Genomic DNA, 9,828 nt, shown 5'->3' with positions numbered 1-9,828 from the left:
TCTAATCCAGAAAAATATAAGAGTTTATTCGTCATATATGCCAGGAAAGCAAGCTTTTTCAAATAGAGGAGTTGTTTCCTTGTGTATCTAGTTTGCATCTCAGCACATCTGAAAGTGGTTTACAGTCTTTTGAAGAGTGGGTAATGCTGCAACAAACAATCTGCTGGAAAAACTCAGTGGGTCTAGCAGCATCTGTGGGAGCAGAGCAATTGTTGATGTTTCCGGTTGAAATCCTAAATCAGGATACAGAGTCTCAACCCAAAACATCAACAATCTTTTTCTTTCACAGATGTTGATTTCCGCCAGCAAACTGTTTGTTCCTCCTGATTTCAGGATTTGCAGCCTTTTGTGTTGTTGTGACTGTCAATGAAAGCTACTGGAGAAACACAGCCGGTGGTATAAACGTCTTTATTCAGTACGCACAAGCTGGCAGCATGCGGCATCACTTTGGAGAGAGGCTCCCTGACCCAACATCGCATCACATTTTAATATGATAAAGATCAGAGGTAACAGCAGGACAATTCAATAGTTTTGATATATCCACAATGCTTCCTTTGAATTACATATAATTTTCAAACACCCACACTTCAGATAACCAAAATAAACATTAATCACTGCTGCCTCCAAACTGCATCCATGTACATACAGACACTTCAGGTCAATGGAATTCTTCCTGGTTTACAATCAACCCCAATCTGCAGCTCCAGGAAGACCATTTTTCTGAGCAGCATTTTAAATTCAATCAACAATGGACATTCAAATCTGAAGACTGGTTGTTGTTGAAATTAATACTTGCTGTATTCCATAACTCCAGAATACACCAGTGTTTCCAGAGTAATGTTGTAATGTTGGAAACACAGCCGCCCATTTGCTCCAGTGATCTTCCCGAAGGAAAATTCTGACAATACGTAGTAGGTCAGCCAGTATCTGTAGAGGGAAAAATAGAATTAATATTTCCGGTCCTTCACCCATCTTAACCATTTACAATCTTTTGACTGTTCCCAAAATGCAATGCGCTGATTGTCAGACAGGGTGCGATAATAAATATTATTTGTTCAAGAACCCCCACTATTGTCCCTTGGCTTTACTTTCAAATGGAGTCATGTGATGTTTATTGATGTGGTCCTGAGAGAGCAGACAAAGCCCTAGATCAGTGACTAATTAGACAAACCAGGAGCGCTGTTGCATTGAAATAAAACCTAGATTTTAATGCAGGACTGAGATTTGAATCCACAACCTTCTGCCAACCACAGTTGACATTGTATGAGTGTATGCTGAGTTGGAGTGGGTGCGCTGGATAATATCTTTTTGTCAAAGGACTGGACTCACTAGAGCAAACCTCCCCATCTCCACATCACCCAATCCAAACTCCAGAACAAACATGACTGAAGTTCTTGCACTGACTGCAAGTCACCAATGGCTATATATGGTGGCCCTTTACATTAAGATCCTCTCTCTCTCTCTGGAGAACCATGCATGGAGTGTTCCTACTGTTGAATGGAGTCAATACTTAGCAGTGCAGTCTCAAGGTGTAAACTGTTTATTCACATGCATGCAGGGACACAACTCAAAGACTTCTGCATTGATTCACAAATTGTCCTGTTATTATGCAGAAAATTCAGCTACAAGCACTTTATGGGTGAACAATTGGCTTTTGGTGCATTGATCACCTACTGTCCAGAGCTGCTGGACCCTGCAGTTACTCAGCCGGTATATTTTCATTCTGGTCAGCTGTATTATGAACTTCTCTTATACTTAAGTTCTCTTATACTTATACATGACCTCCAGATGCACTGCTTTGTAAGTGGCTTCACGTGAATGCTTTGCTCTTCATTTTGTCCTGGGCTAAAGTTTGGACCAGACTTTGTGTCTCCAGTCTCTATTGGTTAGGATGGAATTCATTGCCACGGACAGCTGTGGAGGCCAGGTCATTAGGTGTATTTAGATAGATAGATAGATAGATAGATAGATACTTTATTCATCCCCATGGGGAAATTCAACTTTTTTCCAATGTCCCATACACTTGTTGTAGCAAAACTAATTACATACAATACTTAACTCAGTAAAAAATATGATATGCATCTACATCACTATCTCAAAAAGCATTAATAATAGCTTTTAAAAAGTTCTTAAGTCCTGGCGGTAGAGTTGTAAAGCCTAATGGCATTGGGGAGTATTGACCTCTTCATCCTGTCTGAGGAGCATTGTATCGATAGTAACCTGTCGCTGAAACTGCTTCTCTGTCTCTGGATGGTGCTATGTAGAGGATGTTCAGAGTTATCCATAATTGACCGTAGCCTACTCAGCGCCCTTCGCTCAGCTACCAATGTTAAACTCTCCTGTACTTTGCCCACGACAGAGCCCGCCTTCCTTACCAGCTTATTAAGACGTGAGGCGTCCCTCTTCTTAATGCTTCCTCCCCAACACGCCACCACAAAGAAGAGGGCGCTCTCCACAACTGACCTATAGAACATCTTCAGCATCTCACTACAGACATTGAATGACGCCAACCTTCTTAGGAAGTACAGTCGACTCTGTGCCTTCCTGCACAAGGCATCTGTGTTGGCAGTCCAGTCTAGCTTCTCGTCTAACTGTACTCCCAGATACTTGTAGGTCTTAACCTGCTCCACACATTCTCCATTAATGATCACTGGCTCCATATGAGGCCTAGATCTCCTAAAGTCCACCACCATCTCCTTGGTCTTGGTGATATTGAGACGCAGGTAGTTTGAGTTGCACCATATCACAAAGTCCTGTATCAGTTTCCTATACTCCTCCTCCTGTCCATTCCTGACACACCCCACTATGGCCGTGTCATCAGTGAACTTCTGCACATGGCAGGACTCCGAGTTATATTGGAAGTCTGATGTGTACAGGGTGAACAGGACCGGAGAAAGTACGGTTCCCTGCGGCGCTCCTGTGCTGCTGACCACCGTGTCAGACCTACAGTCTCCCAACCGCACATACTGAGGTCTATCTGTCAAGTAGTCCACTATCCAATCCACCATGTGAGAGTCTACTCCCATCTCCGTTAGTTTGTGCCTTAAGATCTTGGGCTGGATGGTGTTAAAGGCACTAGAGAAGTCAAGGAATGTAATCCTCACAGCACAACTGACCCCCTCTAGGTGAGAGAGTGATTTGTGCAGCAAATACGTGATAGCATCCTCCACTCCCACCTTCTCCTTATACGCAAACTGAAGAGGATCCTGGGCGTGCCTGGTTTGTGGCCTCAGATTCTGTATTATCAGCCGCTCCATGGTCTTGAGGTTGATAAATTCTTGATTAGTCAGGTCTTGAAACGTTACGGGGAGAATGGAATTGAGAAGGAAATGGATCAGCCATGACAAAATGGTGGAGCAGAATTGATGGGCCAAATGGCCTAATTCTGCTCCTATGTCTTATGGTCTTATTTAGGTAATGTGACCTTACTGAATTGAAATCCACTGTACATGGAAGAAGACTGATATTGGAATAATGATTGAGATCACTTTAAATTCCTGGGTGTGACTATCTCAGAGGACCTGTCCTGGACCCATCATATAAATATTATTGCGAAGAAAGCACAACAGCACCCCCCACTTCTTCAGGAGTCGGCAGAGGTTCGGAATGTCATCAAAAGCCTTGGCAAACTTTTTGTATGCGTGGTGGAAGGTGTGCTGACTTGGCTGCATTACAGCCTGGTGTGGGAACACCAATGTCTTTGAGCAGAAAATCCTACATAAGGTAGTGGATTCGGCCCAGCACATCATGGGTAAAACTCTCTCAACCCTGAGCACATCTGCATGAAATGTTGCCATCAAAAAGCAGCTTCCATCATCAGAGATCCTCACCACCCAGGCCAGGCTCTTTTCTCGCTGCTGCCATCAGGTAGAAGGTGCAGGAGCCTCAGGACTCACACCACCAGGTTTAAGAACAGTTACTACCCCCAAACATCAGGCTCTTGAACAAAAAGGGGGATAACTACACTCATTTAAGGACTCTGTTATATTGATGGATGTTATATTGTTATTTCATGCTCGTTATTTATTGCTATTTATTTATATCTGCACTTGCACAGTTTGTTTACAGTTTACAGTTACTGTTCTATAAATTTACTAAGGATGCCCACAGAAAAAAATAAACCTCAGGGTTGTATGTGGTGGCATGTATGTACTCTGATAATAAATTTTACTTCGCACTTTTCAGAGAGAGGCATCAACTTTAATTTCATTATGTCAATATGGATTATCATTATATCCTTCCCCACAAGTTCTTTGCATTGGCTATTCCAAGTTTCAGTGCATCCCTGAACATACGTGGCTGTGCTGGACCTCCACAAGAACTAGGAGAATGGCCAAAGAAGTGACAGATGGAATATAGTGTAGGAAGTATCTTGGTCATGCATTTTGGTAGAAGGAATAGAAGGCATAGACTATTTTCTAAATGTGGAGCAAATTCAGAAATCAGAGGTAGGTAGAGTCTTGGGAGTCCTTGTGTAAGATTGCTGAAAGGTTGACTTACAGGTTGAGTCCGTTGTAAGGAAGCATTCATTTTGAGAGGCCTATACAGTGAAAGCAAGGATGTAATGCTGTAGATTTATAAAGCATAGGTCAGACCACATTTGGAGCATTATGACCTGTTTTGGGCCTCTAATCTAAGAAAATGTGTGCTGGCATAGGATAGGGTTTATAAGGATGATCCCAGGAATGAAAGAGTTAATGTGTGAAGAGCATTTGACAGCTCTGGACCTCTACTCACAGGAGTTCAGAATAATGATGAGGGGGCAGGGAAGGAGAGGTATCCTTCACACCTATCAAAGGGGAGGAGGGGTGTCATTGAAATGTATCAAATATTGAAAGGCCTAAGTAGAGCAAACTTGGAGATGATGTTTCCAATAGTAGGAGAGGTTAGGATCAGAGGACACAGCCTCAGAACAGAAGGTGCCCCTTTAGAAGAGAGATGAGGAGGGCCACAGATGGCTGTAGACAGAGCGGGGATCGATAGGTTCTTGATTAGCAAGGGTGTCAAAGGTTACGGAGAGAAGGCAGGAGAATGGGGTTGAGTGGGAAAATAAATCAGCCATGATGGAGCGGCGACGGCTGAATGGGCTGAATGGCCTAATGCTGATCGAGTGTCTTATGGTCACAGTCTAATGTGCTGGACTCAGGGTGGATCTTCTGAGATGTTGACACCCAGGACCCTGAAAATGTTCTCCCTTTCAACTGCTGCCTCAAGCGGATTTATGTGATTGCCTGACACTGTTCAGCATTTGTCACGGCCAATGTCAACTCCTCAATCAATTCACTGAAAAAAACCAGATAACCATCTCATTCGCTGCTGCAGTCACATGGGCGTCACTTCAATGCTGTTGGTTTGACTGTAGGAGATTGCGGGCATTTGAAGTGTGCTGTCGACACCCAAGTCCTTTGTCAGCTCCAGCTGCGGGGGGTCAGGACTGATGGAGTCTCTAAGGCAGAGGTGCTGTGGTCATTGAATGATGGGTTCTGCCTGTTCCTTTGCAACCAGTCTTCCCCCTCCGACTGAAAAGTTTTGTGTGATTAGTGAGTGGGTAAAACATACATAAGATGATTTCACCTGGAGTCAGGCTGTGCAGACTGATGCCTCCAGCTGTACTCACCACATCTAGCCAAGAATCATCCCCTGCCTCACCAACTGGTGATAAACAACTGAGGATGTGCCGAGGAAGTGACTGATTTCAGATCTAGTACTGTGCAGAAGTATATATAGCTAGGGTGCCCAAGACTTTTGCACAGTACTGTATTTGTCAATGTGAAGGAGAGAGCAAATTTGTAAATCTAGCGGGAGCAAAGGACGTTGTTACCAGTGAGGGTGGAGCACCATGGGAGGGGTGTGGGACCAACAAGGGGGAGGAGTTGGTGGGAGGGGGGGAGGTGGCGTGAATGCAGACACTCCCAGCCCTGACGCATCAGGCAGGGTCATTTGATTCCAAACAATTGGTATACAATGTCTCTCTGGTGCTTCCTGGTACCTCCCCTCTCACTGCCCCCTTCCCACTCACAATAGAAACCCATATCAGAATCAGGTTTATCATCACTCACGTATGCCATGAAATTACTACAGTACCATGCCAAATTTTAGCCACCCTAGCTATATATATACACATAGATATGTGCCTAGGACTTTTGCACAGGGCTGCATGTGTTTCTTTTCTCTTCGCAGTACTTGATGTGCTAACATTACATGAAAACACATTTATTAAAAGCAGAATAGTCCACAGCCGCTGGTACTTGCTCCCAACTGATCTCACATAATATGAACTCTTCAGTCCTGTCTTTCTGAGTTAACCCTTCCCAACCTCACCTGGGCAAGAGCCGACCCACCGTTAGGGAATATTCTGGAGTTATAAAGACGAGACAGTCTGCAGACGTGGAAATCCAAAGCAGTGCACATAAAATGCTGAAGGAACTCCGAACGCCAGGCAGCATCTATGTAAGCAGTAAATTGAAGACAAAAGCACACCTTTGCAAATAAACAATACTGTCTGTAAGCGATATGGTTTGCAAAGTGGTGATTAGGAGATGTTTGCATATGCATCAGCTGAAGGTTAAGGCACTAGGGTTGTGTTAATTGGCTTTCATCAATCCAGGATTTGAGTAATGGGTCTAAGTCATTTGCACCATTGCAAACAAGTTCAAGGAAGCTTGCAGACTGGACTGATACTATCATTTAGCTCAATCGATTGTTGGGCATCTGGCTCTCTGTTGTCAGATGTTTTTAGAATATCTGTGTTAATTATAGTTTCTCCCAGCAAATTGTTTGAAACCTCAGAGCTGTTTGATCAATGACAATGTGTTTCCACTTTAAATATACACCTCAGATGAACCATTTTCAGCCCAAAGTATTGATGTAAATGTCATTGTAACAATTGAAATTGTATGGAAACACCTACTGTTACCTTTGATCAGTATAAAAACATAATTATAGTACTTCTGGTTCATGAGCCTCCACTAAGAGTGTGTACATGAGAATGTCTCTGAGAATGCAAACACGGGGAAATCTGCATTGGTGAGACCCGACGCAGACTGGGAGACCGTTTTGCTGAACACCTACGCTCTGTCTGCCAAAGAAAGCAGGATCTCCTAGTGGGCACACATTTTAATTCCACGTCCCGTTCCCATTCTGACATGTCTATCCATGGCCTCCTCTACTGTTGAGATGGGGCCACACTCAGGTTGGAGGAACAACACCTTATATTCCATCTGGGTGGTCTCCAACCTGATGGCATGAACATTGATTTCTCTAACTTCCGTTAAGCCCCCTTCTCCCCTTCTTACCCCATCCCTTATTAATTTATTTATTCCCCCCTCCTTTTTGTTTCTCTCTCTCTGCCCCTCTCACAATCACTCTTTGCCTGTTCTCCATCTCCCTCTGGTGCTCCCCTCCCCCTTTCTTTCTCCCTAGGCCTCCCATCCCATGATGCTCTCCCTTCTCCAGCTCTGTATCCCTTTTGCCAATCACCTTTCCAGCTCTTAGCTTCACCCCTCCCTCTCCTGTTTTCTCCTATCATTTTGCATTCCCCCTCCCCTCCGAAATCTTTTACTATCTCTTCTTTCAGTTAGTCTTGACTAAGGGTCTTGGCCCAAAATGTCGACAGTGCTTCTTCCTATAGATGCTGCCTGGCCTGCTGTGTTCCACCAGCATTTTGTGTGTGTACATGAGAATGTCTGTTGTGGAAAAATACAGGCTTCGTTATCACCAGATTCCATGTCTCTCCAGTAACTCCAATCAACAACTGGAAAGCCTATTTCTATTACAGGTATAGAAACATAGAAAACCTACAGCACAATACAGGCCCTTCAGTCCACAAAGCTGTGCCGAACATACATATTCTTACTTTAGAAATCACCTAGGGTTACCCATAGCCCTCTATATTTTTCTGAGCTCCATATACCTGTCCAAAAGTCTCTTAAAAGACCCTATCCTATATACCTCCACCACCGTCGCCGGCAGCCCATTCCACTCACTTCCCACTCTCTGCGTAAAAAAAAACTTACCCCTGACATCTCCTCTGTACCTGCTTCCAAGCACCTTAAAGCTGTGCCCTCTCGTGCTAGCCATTCCAGCCCTGGGAAAAAGCCTCTGACTATCCACACGATCAATGCCTCTCATTATTTTGTCACCTCTCATCCTCCCGTCGCTCCAGGGAATAAAGGGCGAGTTCACGCAACCTATTCTCATAACGCATGCTCCCCAATCCAGGCAACATACATCCTTGTAAATCTCCTCTGCACCCTTTCTATGGTTTCCACATCCTGCTGAAGGGTCTGGGCCCGAAACGTCGACTGTACTTTTTTTTTCCATTGATGCTGTCTGGTTTGTTGAGTTCCTCCAGCATTTTGTGGAATAAAACTTATAATGTTTTTGGTATCCGGGGTGCACTACAACTCCTAGTCTTGGGCACGGTGTGGTCACTCTCCAGGTGCGTCCGGGCATGAACATAACTCCGCTCTACGCAACAAATTGTGCTCCTGAATTTCCAAGCACCTTTTACCCGAGGACGGCTGAGGAAACCCTGCTGGTGCAGAGCCCTGGTGTGGAGAGGGGCGAGCTGGAGCAACGCATCACTGCGAGTGACCTGGGGCTTGTCATCCGCGCTGTGATGCTGCCACCTTGTGACGACAAACAGAAGTGCTGAGTAACCTGCCTAATTTAATCAATATACAAGCTGCCCGAGGGAGAAATTTCAATAGACGTCTTACGTTTTTTCCCCCTTATAGTTGAAGGGTTGGTAGCAGTTTTCAATCTATTGCTTCTGTTTAGAGAATTTGGTTATTTAGAAACATAGAAAACCTACAGCACAATACAGGCCCTTTGGCCCACAAAGTTGTGCTGAACATGTCCCTACCTTAGAAATTACTAGGCTTACCTATCACCCTCTATTTTTCTAAGCTCCATGTACCTATCTAAAAGCCTCTTAAAAGACCCTATCGTATCCACCTCCACCACCGTTGCCGGCACTCACCACTCTCTGAGTAAAAAACTTACCTTTGATATCTCCTCTGTACTCCCCAGCACCTTAAACCTGTGTCTTCATGAGGCAACCATTTCAGCCCTGGGAAAAAGCCTCTGACTATCCACACAACTACTTGTTGCTCAGTAATTCTTGAGAGAGCCCATCACAGCGCAGGTCAGTTTACACTCAGAACCCTACGGATGCTGACAAGCAGATTACCGATGCTGGAAGTACTCAGTGGGTCAGGCAGCCTCTGTGGAGGCAAAAGGTGTAATCAATGTTTCTGGTTGAGTCTTTTAATTGTGTGTGTGTGTGTGTGTGTGTGTGTGTGTGTGTGTGTGTGTGTGTGTGTGTGTGTGTGTGTGTGTGTGTGTGTGTGTGTGTGTGTGTGTGTGTGTGTGTGTGTGTGTGTGTGTGTGTAGCTGGAGAGGTGAAGAGATTCCATCTTACTGTGTTAATGATAACAAATTTACCATCTGCAGCTAGGGACTATCTCTACCAACCTTCTGCCAAGAGTTTGTGCTTTCCGGAAGTGCCACTTTATCTGAAGGAATGGAACAAGCAGTGTTGTCTTCGCTTTAGCCTCTGCTCTGGCGTTAGGTGTTCATCTCCGTGAGCTGTGCTCTAGCCCCGGAATCAAACTATCAAACAAAACTGCGTGCCGGCCAGCGCAACACTGTTGCAGCTTGGGACATTCCAGAGGTCAGAGTTTAATTCGACTATAAGGAGTTTGTATGTTCTCTCCATGAACAGCGTGGAGTGTTTTGGTTTCCTCCCACAGCCCAAAGACGTATTGTTTAGTAGGCTATTGTAAATTGTCCTGTAATCAGGCCAGTGTTAAATTGGTGGGTTGC

General features: G+C 44.6%; 1 long non-coding RNA gene across 1 annotated transcript; it reads right to left on the bottom strand.

Annotated features, from left to right (window-relative positions):
• Positions 1-391: 391 nt before the first annotated feature.
• Positions 392-9,585, bottom strand: LOC140738954 (uncharacterized). Its single transcript, XR_012101506.1, has 3 exons — positions 9,478-9,585; positions 9,007-9,227; positions 392-927 (listed from the first exon to the last, which is right to left on the bottom strand). It is a non-coding gene; the product is annotated as an uncharacterized lncRNA (long non-coding RNA).
• Positions 9,586-9,828: the final 243 nt, after the last annotated feature.

This window comes from Hemitrygon akajei, chromosome 1 (assembly GCF_048418815.1).
Source record: "Hemitrygon akajei chromosome 1, sHemAka1.3, whole genome shotgun sequence".
Classification (NCBI taxonomy): Eukaryota; Metazoa; Chordata; class Chondrichthyes; order Myliobatiformes; family Dasyatidae; genus Hemitrygon; species Hemitrygon akajei.
This window is presented reverse-complemented; position numbering and strand designations above follow the sequence as displayed.